We start from the raw sequence: 24,667 nt of genomic DNA, 5'->3' as shown, positions 1-24,667 counted from the left end.
CATTTGGTTTTTCCAGTCAGAAGTAAATAAATATAAGAATTCCCCCGAACATTTGATCGTTACTCTATTTGTAAGAAGAAGAGTAACCAAAAACAAACAAAAAAATGACAATATTTGAATGAGGAAAAAATTGTTTTTTATAGTTTTATTTTCGTAAGTTTCAACTGTCTTGGAATTGAGTAAAACCCAAAAGCAAAATAGCAATTTTAGTACAAATAATGTTTCTGCATTAAGAACTAAGCAGAATAGTAGTACGTAATTAACACACAGTCACAATCTTATACTGTACACGCATGGTGTAAGGCTGCTAAAACACTTGTTGTGGCTGGAAATAAATCTTGACTCAGCTGTGCAAAGTACAGTTGATTAACAGGAAACCACGAGTAACCTCTGAATGAGCACAGATCTGTTGGCTCATGTCAACTAGTGGCAACTCCTTCAGCGCGCGCGCACACACACACATACAGAGCGAGAGAGAGAGAGAGAGAGAGAGAGAGAGAGAGAGAGAGTATTTACTTTATTTGTTGAAAATAAAAATTAAAAAAAAAAACGCAACGTGCTGCTGGCTATCTCTTTTACTTTTTAGCAACATATTTCAGAAAGTATTCTTACTCCAGTATTCAAGTTGTCAATATAATTAACACAGCTAATTCAATTTTCGTTTTAATAAAATGAGTAAGTGATAGACTTTTTGATTTTCAAGCTTGCATCATGGTTTGAAAGCACAAAGAGAATGAAAAAGAAAAAATATTAACAGTATTTATGTTTATAAAAAAAACAAATAATACGGAAATTAGTGATTCAAGATATACTTTTTTGCTTGCTGTGTATCAAATATTGTGACTTTGATACACGAAATGAGCATCCATAGTTTAGCTGATATAGATGAGGTCTTTGGTTGGAAAGACCAGAGTTCGAATCCCGTCTGTGACGTGAAGAACCTTTATCGCATGTTTTCAATCGATTGGTAAGTTAGCAGTCTCATACGGAGATGGAGGGTTTTTCCTGGTAAACTGGTCCCGTGAGTACACAGTTCTACAGAAATGAAATACTTATCCAACGAGGGATGCAGCAGAGGAATGGCAAGCAGGCTGCATTAAATTGCCTAAGCAATAATCGAGGAACTCAAGCCGTCTTGGATGGATGGGAATTCACAAAAGGTTGTAGAGAGAATTTTTTTTTTTTTTTTTTTTTTTTTACATAGTCCAGAAACCCTGCTGTAGAGACCAAACATGGAATTTTTCAAGCCACTTCACGCCTAGAATATGCGGTGGGGTGATCTCACACCGACTGATGAAATTTATCTCCTACCAATGACAATCCATCCATACCACGTGATACTAGAACCCGCAACTTGTTGGTTGATAGACTGGTGCGGTATCCACACGGCCAACCAAGCAGACATTTAAGTAATGATTCTGAAGAAAGACTTAGATATTCATTAAGTCTGTTTAGAAAAAGAAATAAATAAATAAGGAATCGCGCTTGAATACCAAACATCTTGAAGAACTAAACGCCTGAAAGGGAATCCATGCATTGAGCTTCTTTTAATACAATCCCAATGATAATTTTGTGATTGCGACTGACTTTGTAATTTCTATCAAGTCAGCATTTTTGTCTTTTATTAGTTTTTTTTTTCTTCACTGTCAGATTATTTTAGAATATCAAAATGCCACACTAATGTCACAAATGATTTTTTGGAAAGATCAAGATGCAATTTCTTTCGCATTTCGTTGGGATTCCGGCTAAGGCAAGTATAGCATTATGTCTTTAAATTGCACGTGTTCTTCCGGTGCCGGTTTGTCAATTTTCGAGAATAAAAATTAATAAGAAAATAATTGTGTGAGTAAAACTACCATTTCCATATTTTCATCTTAATACCATATGCGAGAAGTACAAGTATCCATAAGCATATCAGTGCTCTGGGGGTGGGGATGGGGGGAAGTGAGCTTTCGGGACTGAAGAAATTTAATTATGTTTTTTTTTTTGAAGTGCTGCAAATTGAAGTTGTTTGGGAATATTTCACCTGGAAAGCTGTTCCAGAAAACAGAGGCAGATGAAATAAAAGAGGAATAGGAGAAGCAGGTTTGGTGTGTTTCTAGTTGTGCTAAAAAGGAGAGTGTTGGGCAGCTGCTGCTGCACTTGTTTTAACAGACCCAACAGAAAGTGAAGGAACAATGGTTGCCAATTCAGTATGTTTGTGGAAGTACTGTAGAAAACAACACAGAGTTGAAACATTACGTCTGCGAGATGTGAGTTAGTGAGGGAAGAGTCGACATAATTGCTCTTTTGGACAGCGCATTGAGATTTTTAGGGAGATTTTAATTGCACCACTCTAAACATCTGAGCAGTATTCTAAAGATCGGCAGACTTAGGATTTGTGTGAGTAAAACTACCCACACAAATTTATGTCTGGAAAGGCTGATTTGGGGATAAATGCCAGTAGAAGCAGAGCGATTTCATCCTGCCAGGTGATTGTGTATTGCTGAGGATAAACATACGTAAGTTTAAATCCCTTTTGCAAGAGAAATGGCAGAGTGCATTTTGGTGGCAATGAAGATGACTAGATTGCTTTCTCCGCATTGAATGACGGTATGAAGGTCAGTGCTTGCACACTGGTTGAAGATGATATTGAAGCATGGGATGTTTGATCCATAAGCATATCAGTGCTCTTGGGGATGGGGGGGGGGAAGTGAGCTTTCGGGAAAGAAGAAATTTAATTATGTTGTATTTAATTTGATTGTATTGTCCAATGAATAGGATGAAGGGAGAGTACTGTCATCAACTGAACTGTGAATCGGATTGGTAGTGATTGAGAGTGAGTCACTTATGTACACTGTCTACCAATAATTGTCCGGACACTCCTATTATTGGAAGTTATGGAATATTCCAGGTTTGTTGATAACATAAAAGCCTGTGTACATATAGAATAGTAGGAAGCAGTATATCATCGTAGCAGTAATACAAGTGGTATGGCAACACGACGTGAACTCAGTGACTTCGAGAGAGGTGTCATTGTGAGCTGTCACTTTGGTGGCATTTTCATACGTGCTTTTGCTGCTGCTCAACTGGAGCATCCAAAATCAATGGTTGGCGATGTCTTCAACAAATGAAGACGTTCTGGCATCACTAGTGAAGGAGAACACCCAGAGCTGCCGCCGAAAATGACTGACAGGGACAGGAGGGTGTTAAAACGGGTGGCACGCAAAGACTGGCTTCAATCGCCACAAACCATCCCTGATGAATTCCAGAGCGCCAATAACACCATTTTGAGCACTAATACTGTACGAAAAGATCTTCATTTACTGGGTTTCCACGAAAGAGCAGCGGCACACAAGTCAAACATTACAACAGCAAACAAGCGGCTCGTCTGATCTGGTGCAAAGAGCGTGTGAAATGGATAATTGACCAATGGAAAACGGTACTCTGGAGCGATAAATCAAGGCTCTCTTGTTTCCAGTGATGGCAGAGTGAGGGAGTGAAGGCAGCCTGGTGAACGCTTGTTACCACAGTGCGTCGTACCCACAGTAAAGGTTAGTGGTGGAGGAGTAATGGTGTGGGGTATATTCAGCTAGTTTTGGAGTGGGACCACTGGTCGTTGTCTGTGTTTCCATGAAGGCAGCTCAGTATCTTGGTATTCTAGATAATCGGGTACTGCCTACACTGTGGAGCTATTATAGAACGGACCCTTGTTATTATCAAGACGACAATGCCCCATGCCACAACGCTGCAGCTATTATGGAATGGTATGAAGAGATGGGTGTTAAACGATTTCCTTGTCCTGCGCAGAGTCCTGACCTAAATCCCATCGAACACCTGTGGGACGAATTGGAGCGGCGATTGAGGTCCAGAGCAGCACGTCCTCGATCTGTTGCTGAACTCAGTGCTACTTTGATGGAGGAATGGAGACAAATTCCACCTGATGTCCCCTGCACATTGGTAGAAGTCCTCCCTCAAAAGGTGCAGGAGGTGATCAGTCAAATGTGAACAGACCCAATATTAGGTTTCACCTGCTGGTATTAATTGTAAATTGCAAAAGTGTCCGGACAATTATTGGTAGATAGTGTATAAGGAGAAAGAGGGTAGGTAATAGAACAGCGTTCTGAGGCATTCTTGCACTAGTGGCAAAGCTTGAAGATAGATATTTTTATTTTTTTTTTTTTATTGTGAACATAACAATCTTATACAGGATTAACCGGTTTTTGGTTCTCTGCAGTCAGGCAGAGAGGTTACACGCTCATACTCTTGTTGAGGTATGTTACATCGAAGTCACTTATAAGGCTAATTACATTTTTTTTAGATTAAAGCCATTAAGAGTTATTTTAACATGATACTGTATAAGAACATAAATGTGGAAGAACATAGGAGTTACTATAGCACAATATAATCCATTTACATGAGAGTGCCAGCTGATTAATTTTCGCACTGTTAAGCACAACAATCCTTCTTCCCCCTTTCTTTGGGGGGGGGATGATGTCACTTCTATGCTGGAAAGTGGATTATGATGCAGTCGCCCTGCTCAGCCAGCAGCTGATTCCGTGGATTCCAGTCTTGGTGGAAAAGCTCTAATGTGTTGTTTGGCCTATGGTGGTGATGCTCGTGTAGGATCCGACTTCTCACCTTTTGTTTGAAGGCTGCAATGAGCGGTCAGTTGCCTCTCTCTGTGAAGTTGCTGTGCTGTCTGGTCTTGTATGTCTAGATAGATAGATAGAGAGAGAGAGAAAGAGAAAGAGAGAGAGAGAGAGAGAGAGAGAGAGATGCCATCCATCATGACATGCAGTAAACGACCAGAGAGAGAGAGAGAGAGAGAGAGAGAGAGATGCCATCCATCATGACATGCAGTAAACGACCAGAGAGAGAGAGAGAGAGAGAGTAAGAAAGCTGGCTACCTAATTACATAGGGCGGCAGGTATACCAAGGGATGACAATTTATTTAGCAGACCTCAATGCCAGACATGATTAAAAGCTCTGGAGATGTCAAGCGTGATAGCAAGTTTCTCCGAACCTTTCCACAACACGTCCAGTGGTGTTTGAAGTAGGCTCTTGCCCTACTACAAAGTCAGCCATGGATCTTTCTTGGCCGAATCCATACTAGTAGTTGCTGATTAACCTATGAAGAAGTTAACTATTGATGACTTTCTTTATCTGCATATTTTGGAGAGAATTGTGGTGCTGGCAATTAGGCAGTAGTGGACTTTTACCTCCCTTTTCGTGTAAGCTGGATATTTACTTCCGGGGATAGGTGCCTGAGTATAGATGATAGTTAAAACGACATAGGACAGTTGTGATCTCTTGAGCATAATGTTTGATTATAGTACAATTGAAGATACTATCGTAATCAGAAGACGTTTTAGTGTCTAAGTTGTTAAGTATTGTTCTGTTGTCTTTTTTTTTTTGGTGAAAAACCAAAAGGAGGCATATTGTGCTCAAATTTTCGTGAATATTTGGTCGCCAACTCATCTTAATTTGAAAAACCCTCAGAGCATATTTGCTTTAAATATTTTAGGGAAATAGATTAGCTTCTCTTTCAAGAAGTTGCTCCTAATATCGACCAACTTAAACGACATCTATAAGATCTTTGTATATCAGATTTATTTACTGGTGCTTTTTGAAGATTCCATTAACCTGATAGCATTGGTTTAAACTCGTTGGCCATTTCATAGATCAAGTAGAACCCATGATTCCTGCAGCAAATATTCCAATGATATCTCCCCTAGTGATGGAGGTTGCTTATAGCTTTCAACATGTACTGCTTCATATATCGCAGGTTCTTATCTGATTTCTGTATAGGACAGCGAGTTTGAAACTGTGTCAGTAAAGACTTGAAGAAAAGTAGCAATAAAAGCGAACATGTAGATTCTTCGGATAACCATTTTTATAAGTAGTACAACACTCGTGATTAAGACATAAATGTGCATAATCTTCATCCCTGATCCCTGCGCTATAATTTTACTTAACGTCCTAAGATTATACCACACAAAAAAGTGGTATATGCTAAGACGATCATATGATCTCAAATTTAATATAACATGAAAGAAAAAACTTCTATACAGATGGTGTTTCCGTCAGGTCAATCCCGGGATGATTTTAATATCTTGTCAAAGCATTAATACATCTTCCACTTGGTGTGATGCGATTCATACTGAAGTAAAGTTCATTTAAATTCTGTTTCAAATTTCCATGAAAAAAAACTGAAATTTCTCATACTTGACTTTTCAGCAGAAGCTTACTGAGAAGAGAAAAAAGGACTTCATGACTGTCTTACTCTTCAGGATCGTTAACACTCAACAGGATAATTCACATCTCACATTTCGCATCGAGAGAGAGAGAGAGAGAGAGAGAGAGAGAGAGAGAGAAGAAAAATGTTGTTATACGTGATAAATTCTCTGGTAAGACTGTTACAAAGCAATTTCTTTTCCAATAAATATTTAACATTATCCGAGTGCATTTGTTGATCAAGAAATATTTTAGAACACTTTTAGAAATATTTTTAGAACACTTAGAATATCACTAGTTATACTTTATAACTAGTGATATTCTATAATCTTTCTTGTTCAGTAAAAGAAATTTCTAGGCGGTGTTATTATTACATTCGCAAGAGTCAGCATATGGGTATTAGTGAAGATTCTGGAAGAGGAAAAAGCCCTAAAAGTGTAGTGTGAGTAGGCGAAATATAAGAAGGATCTTAAAAGTACTTGGAGCACTGCTTGAGAAGTATACGTCAAGTTTTCCAAGAGGGTGGCCAAGAGGTTTAAATAGTATACGACACTTTTGTCTTTCAGCATGAGATGCAGTTAATCACATATGCGCTTCTGTAACCATTGAAAACACGAAAACGTTTTTACGACTTTCATGTGTGTGTGTGTGTGTGTGTGTGTTTAGGTTATTTTGGGATTCTTGTAAGCGTCTTTTTCACCACGGAGATGTTCTTGCGTCAAGCACTTTTAACATCATCCATCCATTGAGAATGCTCTACTGTAGTGCTGCTGGTCAATCAGTCGAAGGAAGAAATTTCAACTCTTTTTCACAGACAGGACTAACGTACTGGCCCATATCATTCTTAAATGTACTCAGTCAGTTAATCACATCAATATGATTTCAAGAAATCTCAAACTAAAGTTCGAGATTTTTTTGAAATTATATTGATGTGTCTAATGATACGAATGTTGATCAATCAAACACAGGACAAATATCCGGTAGCTGATAAAATAGATATTAGAATATAGTGCAATAAGAGGTAGAAAATAAATTAAATTATAATAAAAATATTCTAACCAAATATCAAACTATATATCCAAAGAGAAATAGATACCTTTTTTTCTTTTTTTTTCGGCCCTCAAATTTTCTATATTGTTTTAATTTTCATAATAATAATAATCTGAGATCCAAGTTGATTATTGTGTTATGCGACTGAAATTGTGTGTCTTCTGTCAAGTGGCATCTTTGCATAATCTGAAATAAGTAATTATTATGAATTGGGTCACTTTTTGTTTAGACGAATGCTTCTCTTATTAACAAATAGAACCCTAATATTCCTAAGGCAGTTTAATAGACTAATAATATTATTAATTTCTTAGTGACCAGAAATATTTAAGTAAATGGCTGCAAAACTTTACCAAAATGTATTAATGTATTAATTAAGTGCAAAATTGACCTAATATAGGGTCCATTAAACTAAATTTCGATTTGTAGGGCATCAGAAGAAATAGCGAACATATTTTGATATAAATATACAAAGACAGCTATACGTATTAATATAATTCCTAAAGCTAGCATATAAATGAATTTCCAATGTATCTACCCATGTGACAAGCGCGCGAGCATGTAGGCATTTCTAAATAGCATTGACTGAAAATTCCATAAATTGATACATTTACTGTGCATAGCAATTAGGCATTGATATGTTTTACAAAATAACAATGCTAATTATATATTCAAATTTTCTAGAATAATTTATTATTATGAAGTTCTTATGGTGATCTCGTTACGTCTACTTTGTCTCTTTCAATGTGTAATGCAATTTTAATACGAAATTTGCATTAAAGATCGAATAAATACCCTTCTAATATCTAAATGTACGTAATTAGCCTTACGATGCTTCTTTTTATGGGATTCTTCCATAATCTTAACCAGCTATAACCTACTTAAGATTACTTCAAAGTAATTTTATATGAATAAGACATATAGAGATTGTACAAGATAACAAGGAGAGGTTCCTAATTTTCTGACCAGGCAGTATAGCTCTTCCTAAGTTTAATCCAGAATGCAGAACGTTAGATTTAAAAACAGTAAAAATTATTATAAGTATGAATAATCAAAACTGAAGTAATTTTTCATTAATTTGTACGTGACAATGTCAGGAGCGCAAGTTTTGGTTTGAACTCATTCAGCTCATCACCTAATGTTTAGCAATAATCTCAATTTGAAAGAAAATATGAGCTTTTTCAGGCTATGTTAGACGTCTTAGTAGAAACTGCATGCCACACTGGCCGAGTGGTTAGTGTGTCTGCTACATAACCAATAGGCTGCTAGTTCGAATCCGACCGTGGAATGGATGTTGTGATCACCTTTTCGAGAAGCATTTCTTCGGCCGGTGTGAGATGAACAACTTTCTTCTCATTTGAGGCCTCTAAAGTTGCTTGAAATACTTCCATATTTGATCTCTAGGGCGGGATTTCAAGACTAGGTTAAAATGAATAAAAAAAATATAAAAATTACTAAAAATTCTTAGCCCACCCACGCTACTAATGCACTATTGAGTTAAAAATCTTTCGTGGGTGGGAGTCAAAAAAAAAAAAATAAATAAATAAATAAAATAAAATAAATACGAAATCGCGCATTTTATTGGGCAGCACTGATCAAAATCAGTCTTGTTTTATTTCAATCCTTCTTAATGGCATTAAAACAGATAAAGTATTGAGGTCATCCCCACCAAAACGTTCCCATGCGGTTAATATAAAAACTTTCTTCATTAAGCTTTTATATCATTTGCTAACATGAATGAAGTCGACATTTGTTGTGAAAATGACGCAGCTGAGACATTCAGCAATAAACAGATCACTATGGCAACGGACATCAGTTTTCCAGAAAAGAGACTTCTTGACAGAAGTGCTTTTTTTTTTTTTTTTCACTTCAGCTTGTTTTTATCAGTTTGCAAATATAGCCATTACCATCCATCTGGCGATGGCGTTGAAGTATAGGAGGTCATATAAACAAACTGTAAATCTGTCACAGGTGGTATTTCTATGTGATCTTCCGTTTTTCGGCATAGTTTTCTGAACTTGGTTTAGACATGAAGCTTCGTCTATAAGTGCTCTCATTTTACACGTTAGTTTAGAACGATCTGCATCAATAATTGTCACTGCTGGTTCCTACGTCAAATGATGAACTTTATATTTAGCAGTCATATTATCAATGTAGAATGATCTGTGATAGCCTCTCTTTTTCAACGAAGAAAAAGGCTTTCAAACTTCCTTTTTGTTTCCCTAATCAAATGTAGTTATTTAACACTTATTCAAATATAACAACTTGATGCTTATTCTTCCCCAATCACTTGTACTGATTTGTATCATGCTTCTCTTTCTTGCTCTGATCAGTCATAAGATTGGGGCCTATGTTTTGATGACTTTCCCACGTCTCCAGCTACCTGAGTACTACTGAAAGCAAATGAACAATCTGCCATACTTCCGACGACTTACGGCCCTCGTGTAAAGCGAACATAAGTTACCTGTTGTAGCGGTAGTGTGACATTGGAAAGCTTTAGTGGCTATAATGTTGACGGGGGCCAGTAAATTGCTCTTTTACTGCGTATAATAGAACGTAACGAAGACATTCTATAGGGTAGTTCCCTGCATAACTGTGGCGCCTTCAAGTAGTAACAAGAGATCTTATTTAAAGCAAAGCTTTCTCTGAATTCATGGACGGTTGATATGCAGTGCGGAAAACAGACATACAAATTGGACATATACTTGAAAGGAAAGATAACAAAAGAAAGGGAGGAGCTTGAAAATACAAATATACTTATAAGCTGATTTATTTACACTTCTTTGATTTAAATCTTCCTTTCATTCGAGAATATAACGAGGATATGTGCTCTGGAGAGTGTACTAATAATATTGAGAATCATTTTTGTGTACGTTTAACAGGACATTTGTAAAATAATCAAAATCAGTGCCACAGTAGCCACAATTTCCGCTATTATCATTTGAATGGTTAACTCAACTGAAGATGAGTGAGTTAATTAGTCTCACGTGGAGGTGATAAGGTGTTCCCTGTTCGGAACTGCGGATTGTTTTCCTCACACAGAATGTATAAATCAGGCTGGAAATTAACTTAATTAATAGATATAGTAGACTCGGTAGATAGGTGCGTCTCTATGAAGCTAAATTGCGTGCTATCCTTATATTAATTAGATCTCTATGAAGCTAAATTCTTTCCATCACAAGCTACTGAGCACTAGCACATAGAACAGTAGATGAGAAGGATCAGATTAAGCTTTTGATTCATTTTTTCAGCCAAACAAAGACAAATTAAAAGCACAAACATATGCGGATTGTGAATAATCTTCCAAATGGAAAATTGAGTAATCTGAAGAAATTAAACTTAAAATGAAGATTAAAAGAATTCAGTGATACATTTGGGTCTTCGTGTCATGTAACACGGTCAGCATTTAGGAAAATTAACACAGTCTCTTCTGTGTGTTATGAATTTCAAAAAAGGTTCATCCTCATTAAAATGCTCGGATGTGTCAGTGCTTCCGTATACAGTTATTCTCTTCCCACAAATGGTAGTAAATTTCGTATGTATACCATAGTATGCTAGTAATTATACTGTATTATCTTACTGTATTCACAAATATACTGTATTTGTGATAGTGTAGGTTTTTCTTTTTAAAAAAATCGACCTGATATCTGATAGCGAGGGTTGAGTTCTCATGCGGTTCAATAAGTTCCACGTGTAAATAATAATAATATAATAATAATAAAACTGTGACTCCAGTTTTCGCAGCTTTCTTTAACATTAAATAAGTTCCGTGAGCGAAATGTAAAGAATTCTTATTCTTATGCGTATGGTGAAATCTCAGTAATAATACAGTTATTTACTCCATGCTATTATTCCCAGATAGCCACCAACTCCAAGATCAGTCTCCTTGTGGTTCTCAAAATGAGGATGGAATCTGCTCGAAGTTAAAATTGAAGTCGAAATCTAGTCGAACCCGACGTTTTACTCGGTGAATGTACTCATGTTTAGAATTCATTCGAGTAGGATGTTTGGGTTGCTGTTATATAGAAATACTGCCGAAGGCAAGGAATACGAGTGTATTTATTTTTGCCTGTTAATTGCGTGTGAAATACATACTACTCCGGTTATGCTATTTAAAAATCGCTAGGTATGAAACCGAATATCGTGGAGGTTGTTCTATGGTTGACTGCTGGATAAGAGCCTTTTGCATCCTGAATTGAGTCGAACATAAAATCAACATCTCATGGAAATTGATGATAGCTTGAGGCTTTTGAAAGATGGGTTTTGAAAGAAATACATTTCTTTCAAAACGTACCTTTCTACCATATTTACATTCAGGAAACGGTTTGATAAGATACTTTGATGCTATTTGTGCATCACAGTTTTAGAAAAGTGCTAAATTATATGAAAAGTTTTATGAAAAACTGCAAAATCTGTTTAAGCTAGGAAGTAATGAATTCAAAACTGTCTTTAGCTATTTGGATCTTCAATATAAAATCAAGTAATTTTAGAATCATATTTCTTTGCTTCGAATAATCATTATTTCATTAAAATGGGTTCACGTTATTTTTAGCTTCCCATGTGTTAGTCGTCTGTTCAGAAAGTAATTGCACATGGAAGTAAAAGGCCGTTTCGTGGGATTTTCTGATTCTGATATTGCCACTAACCCAGCAATTAGTGAGATAACGTGCACTTTTCCTTGCGAGAGGTTCTATAAAATAACTGAAGCGAGATTGACAATTCTGCCTTATATGTATAAAATGCCATGCCTCATCATCATGCTTCTTTAAACTGAAAACTGTGCGAAATAAGTGTGGAAAGTTCTTTTTACATTCAGCAATGAGAAGACTACTCTTGTTTTCATTCATGTTGTTAGATAAGTTTCATGTGAGGGAATAAGTTAGTCGGGATAATTATCTCAACTTATCTCATCCTATCTTCCATTCACTTGTTACATTCAGTGACCTATTACGATCATGTAACTCTGATTTCATCTAATTTAGTGATTAGCTTCGTAATTTATCATTGGGTCTGTTCACTGGCCGATTTGCAGGAATGAAAACTCTAGTTTTCGGGAAGATGAGCAGTGATACTTCTGTATGACGCCGACTAACTCAATCGCAATTGAAAGATCTTAAACATTCCACATCCTAGACAGTGTTTGAATCCATGTATTTCCAAGTAAAGAACGTCATTGTTATCGACTGTGTTATGGAGGAACGATCCAGGTGAATTTTACTTTCATATCGCGCAGAGATCGGCCTAGCTGAATTGGCCGAGTGATTAGTTCTGTTTCCATTTAACGGATTATGGATTTAAATTCCGCTGAGGCTATGGATGTTCATGAATGCCTTTAGGTGGAGATGACTTTCATCTCTTTGCATGAAGAAACCCCTCTGATAGAGGCCTGAAATGGTTGAAAAATTATTACGTTCATTTTATCGTTTGCAAGATCGAATAAAATAGGGTCGAATCACGAACGAAATTAAGCACGAAAATCTCATCCTGGTCAATCTTTAGAGCTATAAGGTGTATTTTTTTTATTGATTTGTTAAGGTTTTAAGCAACACGAAAACTGTCGAATCCTATCAGATGCCCTATTTCATTAATAAATTATCTTATTTTTTCTAATATAATCATTAATTTCTTTATTACCTATCCAGTTGAATGCTGTTACTTACTAGCTTCCTGACCTTCCTAATTTATTCTTATTTATTCAGAAAATATAAAACTTGTACCAGAATAAACAAATGATGGTGTTATATAAGGAGTCTCTAGTTCGATTGGTTCGAGGGAGCCCTTCAGTTGGAAAGAACTGAGTTCTACGACGAGAAAAACATTTATCAGAGATTTTCATTCAAAGGTGAGTTAGTCGGTCTCATACGGAAGTGGATGGGTTTTTCTTCCAGAAACTCTGTTTTGTTTTGTTTTTGTCGCAAAAACTGGACACATATTTGCTGACATAGAATATTATTGGACAAGCAACGGGAAACCACCCTGTTCTATAAGAATTCCTTGGTGAAGTAGCATTTCTCTCCCGTCAACTATTGGTTGAGGGTAAACACACACACATACACAGTGTTCCATAAAACAGAAAAAGCATTATAGTTTAATCAGATTCTGAATCCACAATAAACTTCAGGTTTAACATAAAAAAGTCCATATGAGTTCCAGGATAACAGGACATGAGGCCGTTGCTAACAATGTGGTTAATGGTGAGGGCTAAATTGCCACAATCACAGTATGGACAGTCAGTCGATTTCAATTTGTGGAACGTCTATTTACATCACCCTGTGTGCTCTCTCCTGATCCAATTAAGTGTAGGCCATATTTGATCTTGGAAGGTCAAAGCCCTTAATATGAGAGTATGATCAGGAATAGTGGCATGTAATTCACGCCGGAGCAAAATATTCTGCGGTGGAATACACTGATAAAAAGTTTTGGTGCATAATATACTGACAACTGCATCCCATGGAGAGCGCCTGCTAGTTACTGCGAAATGTTATTACGAGTTTTTAATTTGCTAGCGTACTTTGTCAAATGATATTTGAAAGTCAATGATCTGTCTAGAGTTATTCCAGGATACTGTACATTCACGAGCCAAATCATCACGAGACCGCTTGCACCGGTCTTAGCATTGACTCCATTAAACCACGAAAGGGTTACTGAGATATTCTGGACCAAATGAACCAATAAACGTCTTGGAGGTCAGCAAGCGAGCGAGACACTGTCGTTGACCGGTGAATGTTACATTCCACATGATCTCACAAATGTTCCATGGGATTCAAATCAGAAGGATTAGTCTGTCACAGAAGTATATGGATGCTTAGATGCATTGTTCGAACCATGCTTGTACAATAAGAACCTTGAAACACAAGCATTTTCTTGTTGGAAGAGTCCCGATCCATCGAGCTACATTGTTACCATGTTACCTAGTTCGAAACGATTCCCAGATAAGACTTAGAAGTCAGGGTGTGTTGACAGGACCTGGGAACGGTCATGAGATACAATTCCCACAGAATGAGCCACCAGTCTGTCATATGTTTTGAGTCATCAGTGAATTTCACGATGCTATTTCTAAATTAGACTTTAGGGACATGTTAATAGGAATAAATTTCAGTTTTATTCAGACTGAGTTGTAAGCGCGGCCGCTTAAAGTAGTGGTCAAGTTTTGATAAGTCCTATATCAGTGTATTTCTGAAACTTCATAGTAAAGTATTGCCATAAAAATGTCTTAAATCAGGATTTGAGAGTATTATTGCGTCAAAACTACTTTTTTTTACACAGACTAATTTTGCAACACATTTGATCCTTTTTCAAAACACGTACTTTATCCCAGTGTGTACCAACAAATTATGGCTGGAGTGGCATAGGTACGCCATCACCATTCTAGAGTGTTCAACTAAGATTCATCGGACTTTTAATGACTTTCTTATGGGCTTATTCTGCTACCTAGTACAAGGACTCATTCTTCTCTATGCCTGCTTTACGAGTATGTCCATAGCAATTGTTCGTTTGATCTTATTTCTACCACTCTTTTAATCAAATGTTAGAAATCTAGCAGTACTCCTCCCCCAGTTAAACATTCATTCTCAGTTTATCTAATAGCATTAAATGGTCCTGTTTGTCATTCATTGCTGAGATCTATTAGGGACCAACGGGAGGATGCTAATAATGTTAATCGTACGAAGAGATACCAGTAGGAATTATTTATTGCAAGAAATTGGCCTAATTAGATATAAAATATAATTTGAGAAATATCGTTATTAATGACCATTTCAATGATAATCAGAATCTTATCGTGATTCCTTAGCACTCTAAGTCAGCAGACTAGTAATAATAACTTTCCTTAATATGTTTTCGACGTTTCAATTTTTCCATTTGTACTTCAAGGTACGTGCTAAAGTATTCACAACAAGTGCGTTCATTGTTCTGTTTATTAGTTTTGCAGGGGACAAAAAAGGAGAAAACTGCCCCTGACATAAAAGGAGTGTTAACTCACTTTCAAGTTGAAAAGGTATTCCATCCTAGACAGGATTTGAATCCAGGCAGCAGACGTTCATGCTACCAGACAAGTTCTCAAGTATTTCTTAATAGACCTAGAAATTATATATTATTCCAATCCGTGTTTGCTATAATAAAAGTGTAAAATATTTTCTTGTTAACTAGATACTTTCTATAGTTTCAGGAAAGATTTGTTTTGCTAACTGTAGCATTAAAAAAAATAACAGTTTTGTTAGTTCTAGTAACAAATACTTTGCTCTCAATGGGAACCATCAAGATAAAATCGTAAATCTTTCGAGGTGTCACTTCCTAGCAATAGTGTACTTGAGAAAGAGAAATTATGGGATTCTTGAACGTCAACGTAAGAACTAATAATACTGTGCGTACAGATGCGCAATAAACTTCCCCGGCAAGTTCAAAGCAACAACTATTCGTGACAGCACGCCCCTTTACATTTCTGTTTCTTTAAAATGCTGATATCTCTTTTAATTATCTTTCTAATAATAACACTGCTTACAATGACAGACCAGAGGAGAACATTCATATAAGAATGACCTGCACAGGGAGAATTTAAGTAAATTCGCAGTAGGTCTGTTTATTGATTGCAAGCACTTAAATGGTGGGGAGAAGAACTGTGCAGAGAGAAAATCAGTTAATCATAATGACAGAAGGAAAACTGTCTGTGATTGGCATTCACCGCACCTCAAATATAGTAATCTTGGTTGTAATAACTCAAATGTGTAATTCAGTGTGATTAGCATTATAGTGTGCCCACTAGCTGAAAGAACATCATTTGTTCGTGCATTTATTCCAAGAAACGCCAAGTTTATGACAAGAAACAAAAAATTTCAAGCTACTTCGGATATCCGTTAAACGGGTGGATGTCTCACGCCGTGCGACAAAGATCGACTATCGTCTGAAATTTCTTGTCGACTACCTCCTGTACAACTGTGTTTATGGACATATAAAACTTAAATATCTTTACGTACATCTTTTAACAAAATATCGACTACAGTATTTCAATAATTAAAATTTTATAATTAAGATTTCATTAATTAAATCCTAATATATCACTATCATAACTTAAACTTTGCTCAGTAATGGAATGCAGTAGTCTGATATATATATATATATATATATATATATATATATATATATATATATATATACATATCAGACTACAGAAATAAATACTATAGTCGATATTTTGTTAAAAGATGTACGTAAAGGTAATTAAGTTTTATATGTCCATAAACACAGTTGTACAGGAGGTAGTCGACAAGAAATTTCAGACGATAGTCGATATTTGTTGCCTTCCTTGCCGTAGTATATTTTATAGCTGTAGTGGTGTTTGTTCATGGGACCGGTTTGCCTGTTTTGAGGGATGAAAAACCTGAGTTACCGGGAGAAAAAACTGCCACCTCAGTACGAGACCGGTTAACTCACCTTTAGTCGAAAGAGACCAGATAAAGATTCCTCACGTCACTGACGGGAATCGAACCGAGGTCTTTCCGTCAGCATTTTACTAGAATTTTTAACTCTCTTAGAGAAATTTCTCAAAATGGACAAGGATATAACGTACTCTTTTTACAAGAAAAGGTCTACTTTTCTTCAAATACCTTAGGAACAAATACCAAATTGTTGGAAAGTGCTATTTATCGAGGAGCAACTGAAAACAAAAATCTCTTCCTTCAGAAATCTCAGTCGGTTTCGAACGATGCCCTTCGGTTGGTAAAACCTGGGTTCAAATATCGTTTCGCAAATTGTGTAAATACCTTTAATAGTCGTTTAGTCGTTTCATATTCTTCCGAACGTCCACAAGTTATTTCCAAACTGTGGTCAGATAGATTTTTTTCAAATTTAGTCTTTTGGAATTCTTACAAAATTTTTGGGTATTTCAAGTGTTTGTTTTAATCTTATATTTTGCAGTGCAGTATCTTCGTTCTGGATGGATGGCTGTAATTTAATGCAATTTGGATTTAGGATGCACATAAGAAATGTTCACGTGGTTCGATTTTGATTCAATCAGTACATTTGTAATGAGAAAATTTGGCCAAAGGATTCCAAATGACATTAATAATTCCATACTGTCTAAGCGGAAGTGACTGAATGTCGTTGTTAATAATGTTAAACAAAACGCCTGAAATAGTAAAAAAGAGTTCCGAATTTAATAAAACTTGCTGTAACTTTTGACACATTCATGGGATTCTTATATCACTCGGTACATTTCATTGAGCGTTATACATTTTTGCGTTATACGCAAAGAACTATAAAAGGTCGCTGTTGTGTTGAATTGCTGGTCTTGTCAGTTTTGATATGCTTCGCTGCAGTAATTTCCATTGTCCCGAGTTCAATACAGTAAAGATTTTTTGCTATAATTCCATTTTTATATATTTCACTATATTTGGACCGTTTAATTGCCAAAAATGTTTATTCCTGACAAATGTTTTTATTGACAATTCGACGAGACTCTAATAGTTCCTGCCGTGAGGAAATTTAATGAAATATATTATTTATGATAACTATTAAGTTTTAACCAAGTCGTTTCAATCGAGGCCTGTCTAATTAAAAAAATTGAGAAAAATCAACTTTATATGGATAGAATTATTTATTTCTATACAGTTATTCATACCGCTTTGAGGGGTGGGGAGGCGTGTCGTCTAACGGATTTTTATACTGTGTACGATGAAATACCCAATAATTCGAAAGGGAAAAGTCTTCTACCTCGGTAAGAGACTACCCAACTCATTTGAGCTGAGCTATCTTTTAAAAATGTTCATTTCGTATGGGTATCGAACTGTCCTTCCAAGCGGGAATCATCGCTACGAAGGCAAAAAGGTAAATTTCTTTTAAACAGAACAAAACATCCCTACAGAACAAAGCCTGTCCAGTAATTGAATGCATTACAATCGGAAAAGTCCATAACTATCGTTTCGTAGATTTCTTTAAGTTCTAATGCGACCACTAACGTTTCAGAAATATGTTTTTTTTTTCTTCTTTCCCAGTATCGTAAATTACCTAAGATATCTCATTCAATCCCATCCTTCATTGGTATATTAAGCTCAGTGTCCTGAAGTTTATGAAAAGCAAAGAACTTGGCTTTACATAAACTTAATTAAGACTGGAGCAGGGTCTGTCTCCAGAGTCTGCTATATCTGTTAAAACGCATTCTCTCTCTCTCTCTCTCTTTCTCTCTCTCTCTCATTAATTTCTTGCTGAAAAGAATCTAAATTTCCAGAGAGAAAACCTCTCTACCGCAATCTGAAACCTGTTAACTAATCTTAAATGAACAACCTTATAAATGTTCCTGGTCTCTTAGACCGAAATATATCGCTTGTATTTCCAAATAGGATCGTTTTTCCTTCGTAATTTTTTATATCATTCCCGCTTATGAAAGGTTGTGAACCCATAATACACTAGTACTATAGGTGGGTTTAGGATTTTTTCAAGGTTTTTGTTAAATTTTTAATATTTTTATTTATTTTTTACATTACCTGAAAATGCTGCTCTAGAGACCAAACATGAAACGTTTTAAGCCACTTGAGGTCTCCAGTTAAGTAGGACTGTAGTCTCTTACCTGGGGATGAAATGCATTAACCCATCTAAAGACATTCACAAACATCCAATCAGCTAAGGGTTCGAATCCCAAGGCAGGATGCGAATTCGTTAGTTGGAGAACAGTCTTATATGTAATATATAAGATTTAAATATACGTAATATACATCCTCCTCCTCCTTATACGTATATTAGACCCTGATGGCCCGTTGCGTTCGTGTTAGGCATAGCCTATTACGATTTGAAACCGTGACCGCATCGAGGATAAGGTGGTTAGTCCTATGCCTCCCAGTGTGTCCTATGTCTGTAGATGCGTGTGTTCACGGGGCCAGTTTGCCTGTTCTGGGGGACGAAAAACCCGAGTTTCCGGGTTAAAAAACTCCTTCCGTATTAGACCGGCTAACTCACCTTTAGTCGAAAAAGACCAGATAAAGTTTCCTCACGTCTTGGACAGAATCGAGTCCAGGTCTTTCCAACCAAAGGGCTCCGTCTATACCGACTGAGCTACGGAAGCTGTACGTAATATACATACGATTTAAATAATAACTATAAAGACTGAAGAAAAACATTGGTAGACTAGGTACTCAGTAATTTGGTAACGCTTCTCTAGACACCAAACATAGTCTCTCCGCTGCTTGACCTATTCATATGATACCTTTCAGTTTCGCGATTAACATATATATATATTTTTTTTATTTTACATTTTTCTTGCTAGTGATGATATGAATGACCAGAAACTAGTAGTAGTAGTAGTATCGACAGTGGCAATGTTATGATCTCCACGAACTACTGAAATGCAGTATATACTTTATAGCTAACATGTAATGTATTAGATGTAGAAATGTTAATTGTTTTAAAGCAAATTTTATTATTCTCCCGATAAGTTATTTTTCGAAAAAGCACTCCGAATAACTGGTACCTAAGAATATCATTATTTTCAGTGTCAATGACATGATCCTGGCTATTACTAGTTATTTTCAAACAAATATGGAAATAACCTAAGACAATAAAAAAGCATGTTTCGAATAACTGTTGAAACGTGGCGCTAAAAGCGTTCGATTCCTTTAAAAGTGAGGAGTATCAATAATCTTTAAAAGGAGATATTTATAACAACATTTCATTAACACACCTCCAGTTATAGCGGAACATCTTATGTGCTCATAGACCGATTAGCGGAAAAAAACGAATCAAATAAATATTTACGTATTTTGTGAACCGCACTTACAATTCGCAGCCATTGTCGATGAAGTTGTTCGACATCTTAGATTCTATTAATCAATTCTGGAATTTCATTGTTTGAGAAATTTTATTATGGTTAGCATTTATAGCTTTTATATGAGCACCTATGATAATGCTTATTTGAGCCAGTGCTATCTAATTTAGGTAGACGACACCAGCGCTAAAGGTAACTTAGTGATATATTTCCAAGTCTATTTCATGTGGTTACATCAAAAGAGGATAAAGCTTTTTATGCTTCTAATTCAGATGAACGTGCGGTGTTGTATAGCAACTTAACAGCACCTAGTGTTACATTTCCCCCTGGTAAGTTTTAGGGAATATTGTAATCTTAAAACCACGTCCGTTCTTCATGCCGTTTAACAAGTTATGTAACTGTACACTGCTCACGTTATCACAATCTCCTCACAGACTCTTCAATGAGTTGTCACGAGTAAATCCCCCATTGAACGTCTACCCCACGTTCAATTATTCATTTTTCCGCGCTGAAGTAATCGGTCAGTGATTGTTAACACACGTAAACCCCTCACATTTTCTTGTCTCCTACTTCCCTCCCTGTTGGTATGAGTGTATTATTCTGGCATAAATAATATGCGACCTCCTTGCCCAGGATAAGAATCAGTCGTTGCTCTTTTAGACAGATTGCAGTGTCCTTGAACAACTCAAGCCTTTTCTTGAAACGTATCTTTCCTTGAGGAGAAAGTTCACCCTGAAGGGTCAGGGGTTAATAAATGACCTTTCGCTATATTGTTTCGGCATCAGACACTTTCGAAACTAACAGGATTTAATTTTTCCGGTGGTGATGTTGTTATTCTAACCATATACGTAATTTGGTGTTTATATAATTAAGACAATACTGGCATGTCGTCGTTGTATTAGTTGAAAAACTTTTTTCTGTCTTACAGAACTCTAAATAAACTATAAATCTTGCGAGAGAATCGTTCGCTCTCATAACAGTATCACCCTTGAGACAGATGATGTGCGAGAGATTCTCTTCACTCATAAAGGAAAGGAAACTAAATGCACAATCAAGTGCAGAGACGGATGTAAAGAGACTTTAAGAATACTTAGGTCTGGCGACCGATGTCTGTCTGTATGTATAAATACCCTCAATGTTCTCTTTCGGTGAACCTTGAATAGGCCTTTTGCAAAAAGGGCGACAATTCAGCTCTATTATCCATTATATACATTATCATCTGTGTGTAGGGAGACATGTAACAAAAGATAAGTAGAGAGAGAGAGAGGACGGGAAGGGGAGAGAAAGAAGGATGAGAGTGGGAAACATGGCAAAAAGTTAGTGCATGCTAAATAGCGAGCTAAAATTCTTCAGTTAATACGGTTGGTAACAGAAACAGATTTAGTAATGATTAAAAAAGAAAAAATATATAAAATGTTTTTGACATCGGGATTCTGCTAAAATTACACGCTCAGAATAAGCTTTTATCTCCATCTCTCATTTAATAATTATTCGAGTACATTTTATTTCATCAAATTAAAATCAAAGTCTAGTCGCTGATCTATTTCGATTTCTTTCGAGAAATTGAAATGAAAGATTGGAGAAACTGAAGAGAAATTGAAAGATTTCCCCTTAAATTGCTTTAGTTGGTTCCATCAGAGTATTCATTGAGCTTTGTAATATTTCATCGGGTTCCTTCTAAAAACTTTTGGGTCCTGACTTAAGAGATTTGGCCTTGTACTAGTTCCGCAAGCACAAAAAAGATTAAACTTCATCCAAAATCTGTAGAATATCAATAAAACTTTAACAATCCAAATGATCAAGTTACAGCTGAACAAAATGACGTCTGATAACTTATTCTTAAGTTCTCTTGACTAAGAATAGAGACTTCTGTGCATTCTTTACCTCGGATATCTGATTTAGAATTACAGCCACGTATAAGAAGACTGTGTGTGGCCAAGGTCAATTTATTGCGTCAATTCGAGTAAACCCTCAAAAACTTAATTAACGTTAAGATGAATGCTTCCAGCACATCCTTTCTAATTAATCACTGAATATCCGAGAAAATTTTTGTATAAAAACAGAACCACAGGAAATTAAGATATCGAAGATATTGAGTATATCAATCCTTTTTTTTGGCTAATTACTACTGGAGAAAAAGTAAATTATTTTTTTAAAAAAAGTAATTATTATGATAATTAATTCTGATTTTTTTTGTTTGATTAAGTATAACCTCAAGAAAATGCTTAATTTTTATGGGGGAAAATGAATATTAGCAAAACAAACAAAAAAAAAAGTATCAAAAGTCACTCTTTTCTATTGTAAATGGGTGACTTTTCATCAAAGAAACGTTTTTTTTATTCAGTCTATCGAATCAATCATCTCTTTTATATAGAAATAAAAACTTTCTGTCATCAATCATCATCTTAGAATCCTCCCCTTCATCTTTCTCAACATTTGACAATCAAATTGTTGAAATTAAAAACATTGTCAACAGTTTACACCCTCAAATATTCTAAATCTTAAAATAACAAAATGAAAATATTTGTAAATACTTTTTAGATATAATTATACATTTGGTTTGCCGTATTCGAATAAAAAATTAACCACACATTTTGGGAAAGAAGGGAGAAGATATATTAAATCACCTTTTTTTCTAACTCAGTTTTCATTAAGATCCTGAGAAACCCTTAACCTTGTATAGGGTGGCGCCGATATCTTCTTACCTGTGTCCGAGCGAATTCCACGTGTAGTACGGTTTCTGTGGATGATAAAGTGTCCTTCAGACCACGTTGTCAGGCAGTGATGCTCCGCAATAAAACACCGTTCCTCGACAATATAAGCGGGACGCCACACTTAGTGGAAAATCGGTTAACATGTGAATGGGGGCCAGTGGCACGTCTCGGCTTTTATCGGGACGTCACGAACTGACTGCCAATGGCAAAGAACACCTCTTCACTTCCATCCACTGCCAGGAGTTGTTCGTGCACGTGATGCATACCACACTTAACCAAAGTTCGGACAATCACGAACCCCAAGTGACATATTTCACGAAGAGTAGTTTGTTCTTCTTTTTTTCTCTCTGCCTCTCTCTCTCTCTCTCTCTGTAGTAGGGCTTCCGCTGAAGACTGTTTTTTTTCTTCCTCTGATAAGTGGGACTTGACAAAAGACTGAAAAAGAAGAGGGGGGAAAGAGAGAGAGAGAGAGAGAGAGAGAGAGAGAGAGCTCAGGTAAATTAATAGAGGAGACGCGCTTGTGTGATTAACAGTTCTCTACAACGTTTAGTTTCAAAGACCGAAATTATAACGTTAATATCAATTAGTTAATTCAAATGCGTTCTATTGACGATAGCTGGACTTTTATGTAACTTTTCCAACAAAAAGTACTTGCTATTCGCTATTATTCATTCTTAGTATTAAATCGGTGCATATCTCAGTTATAAAGATCTTTTCCTATCTCTTATCCGTCCCTTTTTTTCACATTATCCCAGAATTATTCACTTATACTTTAATAATTTTTTTCTATTCTATCACATCTTCCCCTCTACTGATTTCCTTCACACTTCCACCCATCTGTTCTACATCACGTTTCTTATCTTTATTCTCCAAATAGCTATACTTCAGTTATTTCCATCCTTCTCTTTCCAAAACAATAAAAGTGATGCCTTTTACTCCATTTCATGTTTCGGAAATTTTCTTCATCAGAGAGCCAATTAAAAAAAAAAAAAAAAAAAAAAACATCAATTAATCGTTTAGATAATAACTAGAATTTGTTAACCCTCACGATGGTTGTACTTTTACGAAAATTAAATACTCTGAAACCAAGATCATCTGACTTTTGATGTAACTTCTGCTACGATTTTGATTTCTTGTTCTTTGGGTTTAAAAAAATCGTTACAAAAGATCTTCTTTTTTGGCGATTATTCCAGGATGGTAAAAGAATCTATATTTTTTTTTATCAGTTTAGTTTCTCGATTCCTCGTTACATGTAGTTAAAATTTTAAGATTCGTTTTTCATTACTGTCTTCTCATTTCCAGAGTTATCTAGTTCGTATATCACTATTTCGAGGCTGTAGATTTAAAATGGTGTTTTATAGAAATGAAAACAAAAATTATAAGCGTATAAATACAAGCCTCGTTGAGAGAATGAATCGGCGTACAATCTTTTCGGTCGACAATGTGGGTTCGAATCCTATACGTTTTAGAGAAAAATCCATTTAAGTTTTAAAAGGATCAACTCTTAGGTTTTTAGGTCAAGAAAATGTGAATAGTCTCTGATGAAGATGGATGAAAATGACATAAAAGTCGAAGTATTTACTTATCAAAATTTTGAATTTATTTCAGAGCAGAAAGAAGTATTTAATATGTTTTAAAAAGCATAAAATCGTTTAAATATTCAAAATACTTTCGGAATATTTATATTGATCGAACACTTCCAGTTACTGATTTATCTTATAGTTTAAAAACAATGCAGACAGTTTCATACACATTCTGTTTCAAAGAATATCCCGACCGACTTGATTGCACAATGAATAAGCAAGAGATTTCCAAAATTCGGAGTTTAGTCCCCTTCAAAGTAGGTCGTGAGAATGAGCGCGCGCGCATTCACACACGCGCGCACACGCACCCACCCACCCAAACAATTTGCGATCTTCTTAATATCATTAAATGTAGG

At 35.9% G+C, this 24,667-nt stretch overlaps 1 protein-coding gene across 5 annotated transcripts in view; it reads right to left on the bottom strand.

Moving 5' to 3' along the window:
- Nucleotides 1-24,667, bottom strand: part of LOC150110610 (matrix metalloproteinase-21-like) — a 74,842-nt gene that overhangs the window by 40,225 nt on the left and 9,950 nt on the right. For 2 of the 5 annotated variants that reach the window (XM_090395153.1, XM_090395161.1), the window contains exon 2: nt 7,313-7,452. The gene's annotated coding sequence lies outside the window, so the exon portion shown is untranslated. Of the gene's footprint in view, nt 1-7,312; nt 7,453-22,641; nt 22,855-24,667 lie in introns of those variants that run through there. The other 3 variants (XM_090395138.1, XM_090395144.1, XM_090395168.1) reach the window with 3 other exon arrangements.

This window comes from Typopeltis vanoorti, chromosome 1 (assembly GCF_054136105.1).
Source record: "Typopeltis vanoorti isolate ZY-2024b chromosome 1, IOZ_Tvanoo_1.0, whole genome shotgun sequence".
In the NCBI taxonomy this organism is placed as follows: domain Eukaryota; kingdom Metazoa; phylum Arthropoda; class Arachnida; order Uropygi; family Thelyphonidae; genus Typopeltis; species Typopeltis vanoorti.
This window is presented reverse-complemented; position numbering and strand designations above follow the sequence as displayed.